The sequence below is a fragment of the Lagopus muta genome, chromosome 17 (assembly GCF_023343835.1).
Source record: "Lagopus muta isolate bLagMut1 chromosome 17, bLagMut1 primary, whole genome shotgun sequence".
Lineage (NCBI taxonomy): Eukaryota > Metazoa > Chordata > Aves > Galliformes > Phasianidae > Lagopus > Lagopus muta.
Genome location: NC_064449.1, coordinates 11450314 through 11468772, shown reverse-complemented (window position 1 = coordinate 11468772; position 18459 = coordinate 11450314). Strand labels below are relative to the sequence as shown.

The window sequence follows — 18459 nt, the reverse complement described above, 5'->3', positions numbered from 1 at the left end:
GCTCATCTTGTGTCATGAATGGTCATTCAGTTAATGCATAAACATTTAAGGGCAGGAAAAACAGATACATTTTAATGACAGTCTCAAAGAAACTCACCATTCCATATGGTGGATTTTGGCAAGTAAGATCTCTAACGCTGCCAGCAAAACAGCTGTTGTTACACATTGCAAAACATCCCCTCCAGAGCCCTGCTGTCTGACGGCAGAAACAATGCCATCAGAACTGCCCATTTACTCCTCTGCATTCAGGTGCAAGGCATTGTTTCATCTTCAGAGTAGGAATCTTGTGTCACCCAGAAGTATTTTCTGTTCTATCAGCCAAGCATGTTGTCTGCTTCAGGGTTATACTAGCAGCCAAAATAGCCTTCAGAGAATAATGTTCAGCACATGACTTGTTCATATCACTGGGTAAATCAAGAAGCCATAGTAACCCAATTGATTGTGCACATTCTAGTGTTCTGTACTCATGTAGTGCTTTCACTTGCATGGAATAGAAGTGCACAGCGTTTGTTATTTCATCTGTTTATCAATAAAGATTTTTGACACCACTGCAAGTAACAATTTAAATTAACATTAAATTCAAATTGAGATTTGACTATTTACTATACAAGTTTTACTTTAAGAAAAACACATTTGTTTATAACTACCAACATTTGAACATCTCAAGTTTTCCCTGACAGGCCTGTCTCCCAGCTCACTTTCTCTTTCAGAAAAACTTCAGCTACAATAATTTGGCAGTCTCCCACATCACTAAGAAAAAACACAAATGTGTGCTTCTTCCAGTAGTGGCCCAGAAGACAGAGCCAAGCAATTTGCTATCAGTCGGCAGCCCCACAGCTGCCAGCACAGTGCAGAGGTGCTGGATGTCTCTCTTCAGCTTTGCTCAAAGGCTGCAGAGTCACCACAACTTTGCTATCACCAACAAGTTAACACCTAAACTGAACCTCAAGGGATTTCCCTCTTTCCTGTCTATAAGACCTGCTCCAAATTTACCTCATCATAAGACTTTATCTAGACTCCATTTAGACTACTACTATTGCGCTGATGCTCCTCTAGAATCTGCAGTTCAGAACAACAAAAGGAAACTTCATGCTTTTGCTGCTGGCATCCAAGCAAAATGAAAATGAGTTTCTGAGACAAAGAGAAGATTAAAGGTAATGTAATATCTATTTCCCAGAAGATGAATTCAAGTCTCACAAGACAACCCTAATTACAGACATATCCTAGTTTTCTAAACACTTAGATTCCAAACACCTTTATCACTAGATTCTATTCCATCACAGCAAAGAAGAACCAGAGAGCCTTAAAACCAATCAGTCACAGGAAGAAGTGGTACAGATAACTTCCTCAGTGGCATGCTGAATAAGGAAAGATTTTCTTTCTGTTCTCTAATTCATGACAAGAAATCCAGCAGTTACAACTGAACACTCTGGTACCAGACATGGAAAAAATACTGATAGCAGAGGCAGTAGAAATCTGTGCATTCAATTATTTTCTAAAATAGCAGAAGCAGTTGTGCACCTTGGCCTCAAAGCCTTTCAAGTGCTGCACTTGAAGGTCCTTCTGTTTGTGGCCTGGTGGCACATAGAGTTTAAGTACCACGTTTTTAATACTTGCCATCCTACCACTATTTGAAAATCAATTTTAGTTGGCCTTCAATATTCTATAAACTGATGCATTTCCAAGAGGTGTAAAAACAAAACAAAACAAAAAACAAAGTGTAATATCTTAACATACACAGAAACAAAGCAACAAACTACTAAAGAGTCACCTGGTAAGCAACTGAAGAAACAATACCTTTTACAGTGTTCTTCTCTTGCAGAGGCTTTACAACAGGAATTCTGCCTTGATTTGATGATAATTCTGTCAGAGAAACAAAGAAAGGAAAAAAGACATTAAATCTGGGGAAAATGGAAAGAGAGGATTATATTTATATAACAAATACTGTCCACATTGTAAAGGGGAAATCTGTTAGTTTTGTCTTTACTTGATTTCTATTCCCTGAGTCATGCAGGCACGCAAGACTCCTGTGTTACTTCAGGCACCTGTCCCACCATCACCTGAGACCCTCAGAGATCCCATACAACTGGAGTACAGAAAGTAAGCTCGACAGGAAACGTTCTTTGGCTAAGGAGCCTTTCCAACCCTCTTGATTTCTGTCCCAGTAGCAAATTCCATATATCAAATAATTCCAAACATAGAACTTAAATCAAAGAACATTTAATTTGCCACTGATTCATAGCAAAAAATGTTTCCTCCATTAGCACACATCACAGCATTTTCAGTCATTCAGGCTTAAATGCCATCTAGTTGACTCTAAAAATGTCAACTGTGGACACAAATACATCCCATACTGCTTGACATTTCCTACTGCTAGAAGATACAATATGAGAAATCAGGACAGGGAGAAATTCACCAGAAAGAACTCAACACTTTAAGACTCTATTTTTTTTAGTTTGAGCTTCAGATGTACCCTATGGACAGGCAAAGAATGGGAAACTGCACAGGTTGCTCCCTGCCTTACAGTTTGCACAAAACCACCCACGAAAGGCATTCTCTGCTCCTGAGCAGATTCCTCTCCTGTGCACAGATACAATTAAACTGCTACATGCGAGGCAAGTAGAAGAGATGAGAGACATGACAGTGCGACGCAGCCAGACAAGCAGGCTACTTCTCAGTTCAGTCGGACACTGCTTTTAAGCAGGTATTGCAACGCCTTGCTAGCAGAAGCCTCTACCTTCAGATCCTTCTGTCCATTGAGCTTCTCTCTGGCTTTTCTGGCACTGTAATAACTAATATGTGGTTGACATGGGTTACATGGGAATAGAACAACTACCTGCAGAATCATTGCTCCCACCCTCACTGCACTCAAACAGCCCAGAATGTAATATTTCCCTTACTTACACTAATAATTACGCAGGCAGCACAATTTTGATTAACAACAGAATTACACAGATGGAAATGAGGCCAGCGGAAAAGAACTCACTTGGTCTAAAGAGGTCTGTCAGTGTCTTGTCTGTATTGATTGCCAGCAGCCCATGCCTCCAGCTGTGTGTTTGCCTCAGCAAGGACTTTGTCACAGATAAATCACTGGGAGCACAGGCAGAGCTGAGCTGTACTCCTCACGCTGTATTCTACCCCTGTTGTAAACTGCTTCTCTTAAACAACACAAGGGAACGAGCAGAAGGAATTTCCTACCGAATCTCCTTCTCCCTTCACCTTCCATTCTCCTTCGCCAAATTGCTGTTCCGTTTCTCTGGGAAAAGCAGACAATTGTGACAACACGGCTCTGCGTTCATAGCGATCGCCAGGCAGGAGCCATGAGGTGCCTCCACTGCACGGCTCCATGTGGGCACACCGTCTGTCACAACTGCATCACCGCGTATCAGACACCCGTGGGAAGCACGAGCTCCGCACTGAAGGATGTGGTACAAACACAGCGACCACACCATGCTTAACAGCAGTGAAACTGAGCACTCAGTCTACGACATTCCACCAAGAGATGAACGACCAGCTGTTTGATATTCCAATATTTGCCTTCAATTATCTTTAGAAATTCATTTTGAAAAGCATTTTGTGTCACATATGCACTTGGAGTTCCTTTATAAACTCCTACTCATTCTTAATTATAATGTAAATCAGTGGATCAACATCAAACAAGCAACCATTAACTAAATCAGCTGATAAAAACACAAAGTTCGGACAGCAGTGGCAAAACGCCCAGAACATCAGAAAAAGCCTCCTAACAGCTCAGTCAACATGGATAGACACACAGACCTTTCAAAATAGATGCTCTGGGTAATAACAGTTACTGCCAGTAAGTACTGGCATATAAGTACTACAAAAGAGATAAATAGCCCACGTACCACTACAGATGTGTCACACATCTGATCCGTGGCTTTTCTGAACGTCAGAACTGAAGACACACCACAAGCCAGAAAATGCCACTGAAGTCATTACATGCAGAACAGTGAAGTAAATTATTTGTTAGGGTAACGATGGCTGAGCTAACTTCAGCAAGCTACCTGCACCTATCTCCTGCAGTTTGAATGCGCCATGTCTTTATCGACAAAGAAAACTTGACAAATGCAGAACAGAAGGCAACAGGGGACCACTACAAGGTAGCATGAGAAGAGCAAGTGGCCCTTACACTAACCCTCTGCTGAAGGAAATGCACATTAGTGTTTATAAGCAGCCCAGACAGCATTTCCTGTAAGACCAGGATTATCTACTGAACATCAAAGTTACATTAAAACTGCCAATTCTGCATAGCCACAGATCTATGAAGGGCAGCATTTTCAAGATTTGCTTTCCATCACATTGTACAGATTAGCAAACATGAGATTTGCAAAATCTACCAGGTAGCCATGAATTATACGTTGCTATCGGTATTTAAAGTTCACAATCCTCCTATCAAGATTCTGCTGACAGCAGGTCATACCATACTAGGCATCCAGGAGCTAAAGGACAGGTAGGTGTGCACAATTTCATTATGATTACAAGAACCAGAAGCACTCTGCAGCCAACATCAGATGTCTCTGGGTCCATCAGGCATCCTTCTAGCAGCTGAGCAATGCTGCTCCAGCTGCCAGTGGCTAAAACATCTCCCAGGCTGGCAACTGAGCCAGCAAGGTCTCAGTTCTGAACAAAGGAGAGTTACAAGATATTCTGTCAATAGAGATTCAGGTTTTTTCCCAATTTCCAGGAAAAGAAAAAGCAGCTAAAAGGTGATCTTAACTCCCAGAAATGTGTGTCTCCATATTCACAAAAAGATTATGCTACTACCTATAATTTCATGTTAGCTGGTGCATGCTAAGCACATTTATTAACATATCTTGTTCGCCGGTGCCTTCAGTTCAATAGGTTTAGGAATGGTGGAGTCATAACAGTTTGTTGGGTATTACCTTGGTTTTAAACACTAAAGAAGGGTTCTGGCTCTTACTTTAAAAAGGCTAAGGGGTAACAGCAGGAGGAATCTGGTTATCCTGGCACTACTTGAGCAGAGTTACTTGCTTTGCTGTACTATTTCCATTTTTATGACTGCTCTCATCTCTTTTCACATACTGCTTTCTCTCTGCCAACATAGAAAATTTTACTATGATCCTGCTGTAAAGAAACGGAAGCGATTTCCTAACGCTCACACGGTTTTACATTTATCATTAAGGTCAATGAAAGGAGATTAAGCTAAATCATATTCCTAAAATGCTGGCAATCCTTCTAATTGAGAACAGTTTTTCTAAGAAATGTTGCTTTTTCCAAGAAATATTGTGGTGTGGAATGCTAGAGAAAACCCAGACAAGAAACATCCAGGGAAAGCACAAGCCAGTAGAAAAGGAGAGGAAGAAGAGGGCAGACTGACCACGGGAAATTTGGTAGCATAAAGCAGTTAATCTAGTTCAGTGACAGCTTGACCTTAGAGTCCCAAATAATGTGTTTTGTTAAAAGTGGAGCCATAAACAAGAGATGGAAGATGTCTCTGAAAGGTCACTAACCCACTAGATACAGTGGCAGCAAAATGGAAGAGTATGGCACACGCTAGAAAACCTCGCGATGAAACGTGCTGACACCAAATAAATTGGAGTGGGAAGAGCGCAAGAACAGGCAAAAAAAGGCACTTGGGAGATGAACACTTCCAGGGTAAACAGCAGCAGTAGTGCCAAGTGCAAACCGGCTGTGTAAGCACTGCCAAAACGTCTTCGGAGCTACGACCAGGAGTGTCAGTAAGCGCCTGAATAATTACATTTCTCCCTCTCAGGATACTTGTCTTGTGGCTGCTGTGATAGCTTGCTCACATAAGTATTAGAAGGCATGGAAGTAATAACAGACATCTGAAATAAATGTTTTTGATACATGATTTAGAGACTGCAGAGAACTTCTTTGTTCCTTGGCAGAGGGAAAATAAGTAGAAAAACATACACAGAAGCAGGGAAACAAGGAGAGTAAGGTCAGAAGAAGGCAAACACTATGTCTAAAATGACAAAGAAATACATAATATGTATTTAATGTAATTAATACATCATTAATATAGAAATAAACACATGAACAATTTGCAAAAACGTGAATCATGCTGCTGGTTTTGCTCCCAAAACAAAGAGAAATAAAGTAAGAACAGAAGCCAGAGGGACAAATGAGCACATTATGCATTTTAAAACGCGGATGCACAATGCACTCGAGCTTCCTGAGCTCAGATGCCATCAAGATGCTGAGACTTGCAGAACCCTTTTGTCAAAGCACACCGCTCACAGTTCAAACTCGCCCTCCACTCACCAGAACGCAGGCAGAAAGGAGAGCAAGACAGCACAGGTAGCCACAAAGCAGGAAGAAAAGCTGGCAGGTCTCATTCTAGCTCTGCCAGCCTGGACAGCCTTCTCCTAACAAACAGCAAATGTGATAAAACTGAGGAACAGGCATGAGTGTCAAAAATACAAAAGCAATAGCTCTACCACAGGAGTCTTATCTGCATCTTAAACGTTTATAGTCTTCAGATTTCAGAGAGAGTGTGGCTGCACATCTGCTGTCAGTCTGAATGCACGCCTTCTAAAATAAGTGACTGCAGACACTACAGAGCCACAGCAGCTCAGGGGGAATTCAGACGCCAGCTCCCAGTCTGCCTCCATCACTGGAAGGCTGTGGCAGACCAGCACTGCTCAGATGCTAGATTGCTCCTCCCTAATTATATTATTCCTTCTGAATGATTCAGTGACATCTCCAGTTTCTGTGGCATTACAAAAGCAGTGAAAAAGCTGAGGCCAATATACTAGACTCAGAAATCCTCAGCTTGACTCGTTAATTATTAGAAAATAATACATGTCCTGAAGGTACCTTGAAAATAAGCAAGATATTTTGATTTCCAGCCACGACAGCACCACACAGGTTGTAGGTGTTTCTCAGATGTGAAAACACATAGACATTAAACAGATCTACAAACACTGTAAGGGAGAGGATACCATATCAGCCCTGCAACGTTGCACACAAATCTATTTGTCTGTAACTGTAGAATTACTGTAATGAAAGAACAATGTTTTGCTTGCTACCAGAAAGAGAAAATCATCCTTGGTAGGCCGACAGAACTACACACAGCTGCTGAGCACTAAGCTGCCCATACGATGTTAATACAGCCCCATGACAAAACCTAACCAGCTGCCGTTCCCTCCAACCTCCTGTGGCTCTTACTCACCAACCCTCAGAAAGGCAGACAGCCTTTTCCATCTGTCCAGACACCAAAAGCCTCCATCCTCCACTGAAACTACGTTATTAACAAAGTTCAATGGATAGCACTGGAGTTTGAACGCTGTTGTCCATAAATTTTGGAAAAGCTATAGCTCTGTGCTGTGCATTTTCCTGAAGCTGTTACATGCATAATCTTAGTATTACAAATCCTAGCAATCTTCCCAACTGCCAGCCACACACAAGTTCCACACGAAGGCAATGAGAAACCAGACTGCCCAAGAGCTGCACAACTTCAGGATAGATGTTCATGAAAAGAAATCAAAAATCCCATGAAAGCTTAAACTGTTAACAGATTAAAAGCTCGCATTCAGGAGGAATCAAAACCTAGGGCTAAGGCCAGAATCAACCTAAACAGCACTCCACTGCATTCACTGGTGTTGAGCCCTGTAAATCGCACTGTCTTTGCTGGTACAATTCACAGTCGCATCCTTTTATTAAAGCTGTTGAAGAATACCATTGAGCTTTCCTTAGGTCTCTGTGGTTTACACTTCTGAAGGGCAGCTTTTAATTGTGTGTCAATCATAAGCTCCATCCAATTGTCACGGAAACACTCACTCCAATGAGGAGTCTAATGACTGACTTGGCTGCAGGAACACAAGTTTTATTGCTGTAATTCAGCAAAACTGCCTGGTTTGCATATATTATGCTGAATGGAATCACAGCAATGGCCATGCTGCTGGACACTGTGCTCTGCCAAGACTTCAAATGGATTTAATTTTTTTGTAAAAAACCAATCATATATTATTCTCACAGTATCTAAGAGAGCACGACATTACAGGGCACACTTCACTCTGTAACACTCCTATGGTTTTTGTCTGTTTCTCTTTCCAGCATAGTTTCTACCCACAGACATGACTAGGCAGGTTAATTGAGTTAATTGAGAATTTAAGGCATAAGCAGGACCGTTCAGGCTTAATGCACTGCTTTGACAAGTGCTGCAGATTCTTGTAGTAGTACAGTGATAACCCAATGTTTGAGAGGTGATGTTCAAAGACAGTCACAAAGGTTTGGCCATGACTGCTTTCCCAAATCAAGGAACACGCATACTTGGCTCCCATCACCCAAAAATCCTAAAACAGAAGCAGCAGAACTTTTTTTAAGCATCCAATCACCAGAACGAACTCACCATTAACATCACAACACCAATGTTTTGTATTTGAGCAGCTTTTTCAACTACAGACAATGTATCTGACAAGGTAAAGGGAAGTTACCACCAGAAATCATAACAATCAAGTGCAAAATACACAGCAAAACGTGGAATTGAAAATATATATATTTTTTACTTTGATACCCATGTTCCTATTCTTCAAGCCTCAGATATACTCCTAAGAGCCAAAGTAGCTTAAAAGAAAATTGAAAACTTTTCATTGAAATTCAAAACCCGTAGATAAAGGAATGTATTAATGATACGTGATTTCCTGCACACACAAGTGGATGCATTCCCACACCTTCACAGTGATTTCCAAGGTCCTGTGGAAATGGACCAGCTGTAGTAGCAGCCCATTGCAGGTTCGATGCCCGGAGTTCCAGCAGCCTGCAGCAGGCCTTCAGCACAGTGTCAACTACCAGAAGGTTTTAACTTCATTTCTTGAGTAACAGTTGCAGCCAAACACACAGGCTTACATCAATAACCATACTTCAAATTATAACAGGAAAGCTGAAACCCTGCATAATTTAGAAGAGAAAGATTTTATGCCACATCTACATACCTTTACATTCAGCTACATTTTAATGTACATAATATTCTTTTTAATTTATACATTAATGTAAAGGAGCAAGATTGCATCAACTCATTCTGCTGAGAAATTAAGACAATGTTAACTGGCTATAAAAGAATTAGACTGCAGAAACTATAGAGGCCAACTCTATAGGAAAACTGCAACTCTAAGCAACGGATTAAGATTGTGTCCCAAAGCAATGTAACACAGCAGCACACAATGAGATTGAACACTGTCCAGTAAAGGAACAGGCACGGGCAGGTGGTTATTTGGGGAGGGGTGTGTGTGCCTCCACTGTTTGTCCCCACAGCCACATACAGGTAAGGGCTTGAGGTCAAACACCCACACACAGAACCAAGTGCAGAGGTGAGAATGGGTAGGATGAAATACGGTCAGTCTTACTCAGTTAGAGAAGTGGGAAATTAAGAGTAAAATAGAAGCAACCACAACTGCCAAGCTGTACCCAAATCTGTGGGACTTTCAAGAAATCACAGTGAAATGGAAATAAACTAATTTTAGCAGGCTGAGGAATACTTCTTCCTTGCCTATGGAAGAACGCCCTCAGTTGGAAATGCAATCATTTTATGTTTCCATTTAATTAGAGAGCAGGTGATTAAATCAAATAGTGTAAACTGCACAGTGTTCATCTTGAATAATATCTGGTAATGTAAGTTACCCAGTCATAACCTTGAGATCTCATTCCCCCACCACAGTTCCCAGCCTTTACACCCACTGTAACATTCTGAAGCGTCCACCTGGTTCCTCCTGCACAAAAAACTGCTCTTCTGAGTCCAACTGAGAAGGAAATCAGACCATTAGAAACCCTCTTCATACAGAAACACATGAACAAAGCTGAAAATGTCACTAATGCTGTGTTTTCCTTTCCATTTATTATATCAATTTACTCAGAATCACTCACTATAGGCAGCTCTCTGACTTAAATTTTCCCACTCTCTTAATACAGGCTGCCCAAGAACACAAGTACTACGCTGCAGACTCTTGTTACACAGAAAAATTCCCATTTGTATGAAATTCATGCATAAGCATATGAACTGTGACAATATTTACCTTGAAGAACAAGCTGTGATAGCGAGTTCCATTAAAGAAAAGGACTGACACGGAACTGTGCTCTGTATTCACACCACCAGACCACAGGAGGAAAGGGAACTGCCACACCAGCGCTGCTGCCCTCAGGCCACAGCTTGGAGGGCATGAAATTTCATGCTACGGCATCTAAAAATATGTAGAAATTGGAACAAACTCAACTTCAGTGTAGAAGACTGGCCTGAACTATTGCAGCTATTCTAGTACTCTAGACTGCTACGTTAACAGTGGCCAGTACCAAACGCCAAGGAAAAACAGACAAAACTACAGTGCTACTTTGTTGGGATAACGTTACACACAGAACAAACGCAGGCTCCTATCCTGAATAACAAATCTGGACGTTCTGCTGCAGTGGTGGCACACATCCACAGCCCAAATGCTACACAACAGCACACCAGCTGTTATCTGAACTCCATGCAATTGCAATTCGCAGTGAAATCCTCAAATGTTGAATCTTTCCATCCACAGATCTTTTCTGAAAGGCAGAGCATTATAGAATCCACAGCAGACTGTAAATTATGAAACATGGGAATGCTTCTGAACACTTTTGAGTCCTGAAGGCATTAATTTTCTGCATATTTCCTTTACGACGAGATATGAGGTTTCTCACTGAGAAACTGGCAAAGTGTCTTTGGATTCATCCTTCCTCCATTCCCCAACACTGAGCCAAGAGCTCTCATTTTTTCCTTTATAATCTTCTCAGTATTGTCAATAAGCTTCCATGACAATGTGAGAAGCACAGAGATTGGGAAGATTTTGGGACATACAATATTTTTAAATAAGCCTAAACCACACAGTCCTACATTTTAACTTGATGCAATCTAAAACTGATTTTTATTTTTATCTTTTACAACCTAAGACAGTCCTTGTCTTTACTGTATTTTGCACTTCAGATGCATCTCCTAAAACTGTCTGTTTTTCCTGCAACCACATTTGTTAATTTGTTTTGGAAGTCCTCCAGGATACACTGCCATCATCCACAAACATCTCTTAAGATTTTCATAAGGCACTACAATCCAAGTCCTAAACATAAGCCCAACTGCTGCACACTTCACTGTGGGTAAAATTAATCCAACTCTCCTGCAGCAGTACCTCACTGTGAGTCCTGCTCTGTAAATGTAGGAGGATCGAGCTTAATTACACTGGCAGATTACACTTGGATCTCAACATTCACAAAAACTTCATAATATTAAGCATTCAGTGATAAATCCATCTTTAAAATCTAAACACAGCTCTGGTCCATGACTAGGCATGAGGAGAGCCTATCCATATGAGGGGTTCATACCTATTTTGATAAAGTGATGGAGGATTAGAAAAACAAAAAGTCACATATTTTGTATATTAAATCACCTGTTTTATATATACAAATACACATATAATATGTTTGCTACAGGTAGCGTTCAGGGTGTTGCGCTTCAGGCAGGATAGCGCTTGCTTGAATCTATGGAGCTCAGTTCCATTTGTGCCACTCATTTAAAACTTACTGCTAGTTGTTTATTCTCTGTCTAAAATTGAGATAGAGATAGAGAATGCAGATCTCCCTGCATTATTGGATTGTGCTCTGAAGACATAAAAACCAGAAGTACTATTTAGCCACTAGAATTGTCTGGTAGGGAATGAGCCACTGCTAAAGAAAGGCACTGGAAGCAGAACTGCACTTGTTTGGATTGGTTGCTGGACAGATTTAACTGACATGCCAGCAGGCCACTTTGCTGAACTCACTGTGTGTACTCCAGTTCTACTCACAGATGAATCAGTGATGTTCAAATCTTGTTACCTGCCCCTGTAGCTTCAAAATATCTCACTGTGCAAATTACTATTTTATCCCTTTTGATTTAGTAGGCTAGCTGTGCTGTCTCTTCACGAAAATATTGTGCACTTTTTCTTTTTTTGAGCATTTCAGGATAGCTTATAATTAAGAGTTATTTCCTAATACGCCTGTACCTGCCAAGCCGTTAACCCCACACAAGGTAAATGAATCGGACCTGCCAGGAAGCCTGTTAAAACAGAGGAGGATGAAAATTAAACTCTTGCAGCAAATCTTAAGGCTTCACTTCTATGGCAGTCACTTCACATTTTCTGGGCAAACTGCCACGAGGAACGTTAGCCCTCAGGATCAAACATCTTACGTTAGACTGACACACACCTCGATCTTCCTTCGAGCCAATGCCCAGGACGGCCCAGCCCCAGCTCCCCGAGGGCCGGGCTGCAGGCAGCAGAGCCTCGGCTCCTTCGGATGAGCCGTGCCCTCTCCTGGCAGACGCCAGCACTGTTCCGGCACGGCTGGTGCGCGCCCGGATGAGGAAAACCCAGCCTTTCTGCTATCAGTACCGGCACACGTCACTGCAGTGCTTCTACTACAAGTGGTTTATTAAGCATTCGTGTACCATTAGCCTTCCTTGACGCTATAGCAAATACACCGAATACACACACACCAAATAACCCCGCATTTTTATTGTGGGTCTGGCCTTACAGGACAGACAGAGCATTTAAGACAGTGAGAAAGTCTTAGTCATCACAATACGCAATAGCAACCAAGGAAGGAGAGTGGGGGAACGTGGAATATAAAGCCTCGTCTCAGCTCCGATACTTTTAATTAACAACGGGTTCACAGACCTCCCCTCGTGGAGCAGTGAGTTCTCCCACTCTCAACTCAGTACCGTTTAGCTAAATGGAAGGACTTCTCCATGAAATTCATGCTACATTTCTTCACCAAGTCCTGCCGCTCACAAGCAGACCCTAAAAGCAAAAGAGGGCAGGACAGAAAAGCTGCTGTTAACATTAAACAGCTCAGGTTTGTTGGTCAGTGCCTTCAAGTAGGTTCTACCAGCAGCCTGATACTGCCAGGTGGAGCTGCTTTGGAGCCACCTGCTTTGAGCGCTGGGCTTCGAGTGCCAGCAGAACTGCCCTGCTGCTCTCTAACCTTACAGCTGCAGCAGATTTAAAGTCACTGCCTGAAAAATATTTATGACTATCTATTCTTCCCCTCAGTAGCTGTCACTGCATTTCTGCTTCCTCAAGTATTCTTGGGCAGAAAGTTTGAGCAAGCAAATGTTTATGAAACAAATAAGTCTGGGGAAAAAAGTCAAAATGTTTTTAACAGCAAATATTCAATCATTAATAAATTGTATTTGATACATGGAACTCACGCCCCACGTACCTTATGTCAAACCCAGACCATCCTGAATTCCAAATATTAAAATAATATATTGTGCCTATGGAATAAAAAGACCCTTAGAAAAGGAGAACTGATGACGACAAGACAGTGTCACTTGATATTAAAAGTGCCATTGCTGCTAACATCTGAAGCACAGAGATCAAACTGCCATGCCAAGCGCTGGACTTTGAGACAACAACATGAAGATGTTTCCTAGAAGAAATGAATGAATTCCATTTTTTGAATTTCTGTCATAGGACAGAGGCCTTTGTGCCTCCTCTTCTCATCACACTGGTGGATAAACGTGATTCATTGCTGAAAACAGTGCAAGCCTACTCTAATCTGATAGGGAAATCTAAGAATTAGCAATGCTGTATGATTCAGAAAGTAAGAGTTCAATAGGAAAAAAACTGCCTGGATTTACCCAGGAAGGAATGGCTTCTTGGCTTCTAAGATTTCTGTGAAGACTAAAGCAGATGCTTTAAGCAAAGAGATCCAGAGATTTTTGAAGACCTCTGGAAATGGAATTATAATGGAAATGGACAAAATATGAAGCAAATTTTAAGTATAGCAGAAAAAAAAAAGTATCACCTTCCCTCCAGATTGGACTGCTCTGCTTCTTTGAGGTGCAGGAACAGCAAACTGGCACAACTTTTGCCTTCTATTTAATAGATCCTATACAATCTCAGGCACACTGCAGTTTCTCATACTTCCCTTCTCCTATAGCTTTTCTGAGTTTTCCTCAAGGGCACTGCTTACATTTGCACAGTGCCCCATATGGAATTACAGCAAGTAAACATAAATGGAAAATGAATCCACTCCTGCAGAGAGACGCTGCTCTGAGGATCCGCAGGGCAAGAACTGGGTCCTGGTGGATGCTGGGGTGCTATTCACTGGACATGGTGCAAACGCTGCAGTTAACAGACAGTAATGCATCATTAAGTATTACTGAAGTGACATTCCTGCTTCCAACTTGCACACTTGCTCTCTGTCCCTCCTTTCCTCCCTGTACTTTCAAGAGAGCACAGAACTGCTCATTAACATCGTTAAGAGTCTCATTCCAGACCGTTTCCAGGTTCCACACCACCCATCCATTTCGCCAAACCAAGAGAGGATTATAATTCTATTTCCATCTTATTTTTCCCAAGGAAAAGTGAAAATGAATTAATGTTTTTCACCTCATCCATTCCACATTGGTGCCGAGCTCTAGAGCCAAAATGCTAATCAGAACCAAGAGCCTGGGCAGGAAGGAACTTCACAACAAGTCAGACATCAATTGTTTTGATTTATACCCACAGGAAACCAAGTCAATCTCAAAAGACTAAGCTTAAGTTAATTAGCTATTCAGAGCTATCTACAAGACATGATTAGCCTGAAAGATATAAGAAGTGAGTATGAAGTATGAGTCTGAAATTGCTCCTGCTGAACAAAAACGGCTTACAATTTCATCTTCATAATGGTCATACATCCAGAACACCCCCTTATTCCATCCAGGCTTCACATCTAGATTTTTCTGCCACCCACATCAAGCACAAAGCACTGGACACTTGTACAGCTATTGACTTAAAAGAACACTGAATATGCAACACCTCCAGCTGCATCAGCTTTATGACATTCTATCACTGGACTGACCATCTCCAGCATCTGTTTGGGACACACAGCATAAGGCAAGTTCACCAGTTCAAACCTTGCCTATAAATAGATTCTGCAGATGCATTTCATAGTAGATACTGTAGACTCTTTTCCACTTGAACACTGCATCTTTCAGGTAATGCACGTACATGAATACAAAACAGTAACATAACAGCTTAAGAGATGCAACCCGGTGCATTTTAAGCTAGATAAGAATTTGCTGTTTTATGATGGCATGAAAACAGTTGTTAGATTCAGCTGCAGGTCAATGCACAGCATGCAGTTTTCAGCTCTGTTTTAAGTTGGGTGTCTGCTTTGTGCAGATCAGAAGGTTAACTTCAGACTGAGCAAGCACTGCCAGAAACTGTGCAGTGCAGCACAAATCTTCCCCCAGCAAAGCCACTGGGGAGGGCCATCTCATCTCCTCATATGCCACAGGTATGCAGCTCTCAGCCACTCACACGCTCCCCACATTTTAAACAACAAATTCACTTCCCAAAGCTAAGTTGTCTCCAATTCCAGTCATCCAATATTGTAATTATGTTTCTGATTGTGGTAACATGGAATGAAGCAGGGAGGAAGAGAAGGTTAACTGTAGAGTTCCAGTTTACAATCTTTTTTTAATAAATAATGAACCCAGAAAGGAAGAACTGTAGATGAATGGGAGATAGAACAAAAACTTAACCATTTGCTGAGGTCATTTAGTCTGTCAGTATAAAAAGAAATGGAAGCCTTCTAATTTAGTTCTTTGCATAAGGCCCCGATATGAAAATCCACAATGAATTCTCAGCATTTAAATTCAAACAAAAATCAGTACTGTAGCTTAATAGTTATCTCTCAGGCATTAAGGCAAACAAAGGTCAGATTCCAGACAGACAGCATCACCAGCTTTTTAGAGCTCGGGCAACTTCTTTGTTCAGACAGTAAATCAGTATGTATCCCAACTTGGAAAGCGAAGTCTGATGACCTATGTATTTTGAGTATTATTTTATTCACTCCGTGGAGTTCTGTTCCAGACATGGTCGACATCAACCTAGGCCAAGCATCCACAATGAACCAGACATGCATGGCACACTTAAAAATTCTCACCAGCAGAGATGTCACCCCTGCTGAAATTCACCACCCAGCCCTCGCTGAGCTCACAGCCACTGCTTGGCCTCCATCACCATTCACCATTCAATGAATGCCGATAGGTGCAGTTCTTTCCACATGGAGCACCCAGTGACACACCTGTGCTCCATACACACTCCCATGTCAGATGCCATTCTGTCAGAGTGCCGCCCTGCTGCCATCTGTCACACAGCAACCAAACATAGCGGGATGTTGGTGGGAAGCTTCAACCTCTGCTGCCATGGCACCAGCAGCCGCCTCTGATGTCATGGCCAGCATAATGGAACAGGAGGCATTACTTTTGGAGCAGCCTTAGTAGATCCATCCCATCTTACCAGTAGAATTATTAACCCAGAGGTATCATTCAGTTTGCTTTCTTCCACCATGGGGCACCATACTCCTGCTGTGGTTTCCACATGCCCTACAGGTCCCAGTCCCTTCTCCAAGAATGGCCAGACCCACCAGAGAGGCTCTCAAGAGCTGTTCTCCTGCACATAACACAAACAGAGCCAGAATTCTACTGTTCAAAATGTTTCATTTTTGTCATACCTGCTGGTTTTAATATTCAGAAGTTAAAGCACTGCTGAGATGGCATGCAGTGTGATTTCAGAGCTGAATGTAAAGAGGAATTACTAAAAAAAAAAAAGCCCTGCAATGACTGAGTAGTACAGTCAAAAAATACTGCAGTTACAAGACCTCTCCCACCAAATGTTGAGGATATGAGGCAAATAAAACCCACACACATTCCTGTCTTTCAGGCGTGGCCAGATAACCCCACAAAACACACAGAGAGAACTGACTGCAGTAAGTGCAGGATAAAAACAAATCCAGTTACAATCACTATCAATAAGCAAGACAAAATAAGTATGTTCTACACGTGGATATTTTGCAGTCCATTACTCTGCTGCCTTTTTGTCCTACACGATATAAAGACAAATGCAGAAAAAACAGGAATAAGAATTGTTCATGCTTCATATTCTCAATAACTGGAGCTGATTTTTTTCAGTTTAAAATGCATCCACAGAGACCTAACCACAACTGTCATCACAGCAAGATTTTTTTCAGCTGAGTAGTTTGGGAAAGGACTGACTTAATTCCCCTCATTTGCACCGTGCCAAGCACAGTATGGTCTCAGTCCCAGCTGAGGCCCCCAGGCACTGTCACAACCCAGTCACCAGATGAGCAAGGTGATGTGCTCAGTGCTGAGCTCCTCAGCTTTAGCAGGCAGCTTGAAAGATGCAAGGATAAGTCACTTCAGCAGCAGTAAGCATGACTTGATTAACTTTTAAAATTAAGCTCGATTTTTACTGCTTAATCCTCCATTCACTCTCCTGCATCTGTTACCTCCTCTGCGTAACACTGGGGATAGAATTTACATTTATTATTTGCTCTGACAGGTACTTAGCACATCCCAGGAACACCACAAAATTAGAACAATATAAAGTGGGTTGGAGGGTTAAAATCTTTTTGTTTCTATCACCACTGGAAAAAAAAAAAAAAAGACTGAAACATTCTTTTTTCAGCTATAATGACAAGATAAGCGTCAGGCTTAAAAAAATAAAGTTCCACTAGAGCTTTCTGCAGCTTAAAGCCCTGTTAAATGTATTCATATTCAATTCCCACCCTCAGAAAGTCAGTCCTCTTTTGCCTTTTGTTGTTTGTATTAGATACAGTGAGTCACAGAAATAAAGTGACATGAAGCCACATTTATGCTAAAGAAATCATCCTACATCTTTCCAGACTCTCTTGCCTGCTATTTCCGTGCCATACCTCCTATTGAGTCTGTGAGACTGATTACCCAACTGAGGGCTAAGCACAAATTCTTGACTCCAGATATGTAGATGCTTACATTCTCTTCTTGGCTGACAACTCAGACGAAACAGAAGCACCATCCATCCGTCACCAAACCTCAGTGAGCTTACACAGTGCTACCTACCTGAGCAGCACATACAAATAACAAAATGAAGCTAATAGAAAACAAACACAGCCATCTAAGAGTGCCATTAGTTTCCTTTTCTTTAAATTCGCATAGCTTATGATTTAACCTAGTAGAGATCCCCATCCTTCTGCATGTAAGAAGTCAAGCACAAAATTTCAAGGTGAGTTTCCCCCCCCCACTGTTTACTAGAGCTAAAACAGTTACAGTTTCAGGTTTACGACTGAGTCATTTCTAACCACAGCTTCAAACCACCCACACGTGCCCAGTCTTACAAGGATGTCATCACAGGTTTGAAGACCCTGTGTTGAGCAGAGGTTGGACCAGATGACCTCCAAAAGTCCCTTCCAACATAAATTATTCAATGATTCAAAGACTAAAACCACTCTGGTTTCTGACAGCATGCACTACATAGCAAGACAACAACCTTCAAGGAAAAAAAAAAAAGGATGTACACCCTCAGGCTTTACTCCTCTGAATTTTCAGAAGGTCAAATGCTGACAGGAATTGGGCATTGGCAATTCCTGTTGGAGTCAAAGGAAATCACAGCCTCTCGTCCCTCCAGTGGCTTC

The 18459-nt window shown here is 41.7% G+C and overlaps 1 protein-coding gene across 9 annotated transcripts in view; it reads right to left on the bottom strand.

Annotated features, from left to right (window-relative positions):
* ARVCF (ARVCF delta catenin family member) overlaps nucleotides 1–18459 on the bottom strand; it is a 211577-nt gene that overhangs the window by 146346 nt on the left and 46772 nt on the right. For 8 of the 9 annotated variants that reach the window (XM_048963944.1, XM_048963948.1, XM_048963947.1 and 5 more), the window contains one exon: nucleotides 1798–1863. The gene's annotated coding sequence lies outside the window, so the exon portion shown is untranslated. Of the gene's footprint in view, nucleotides 1–1797; nucleotides 1864–2986; nucleotides 3049–18459 lie in introns of those variants that run through there. The other variant, XM_048963946.1, reaches the window with a different exon arrangement.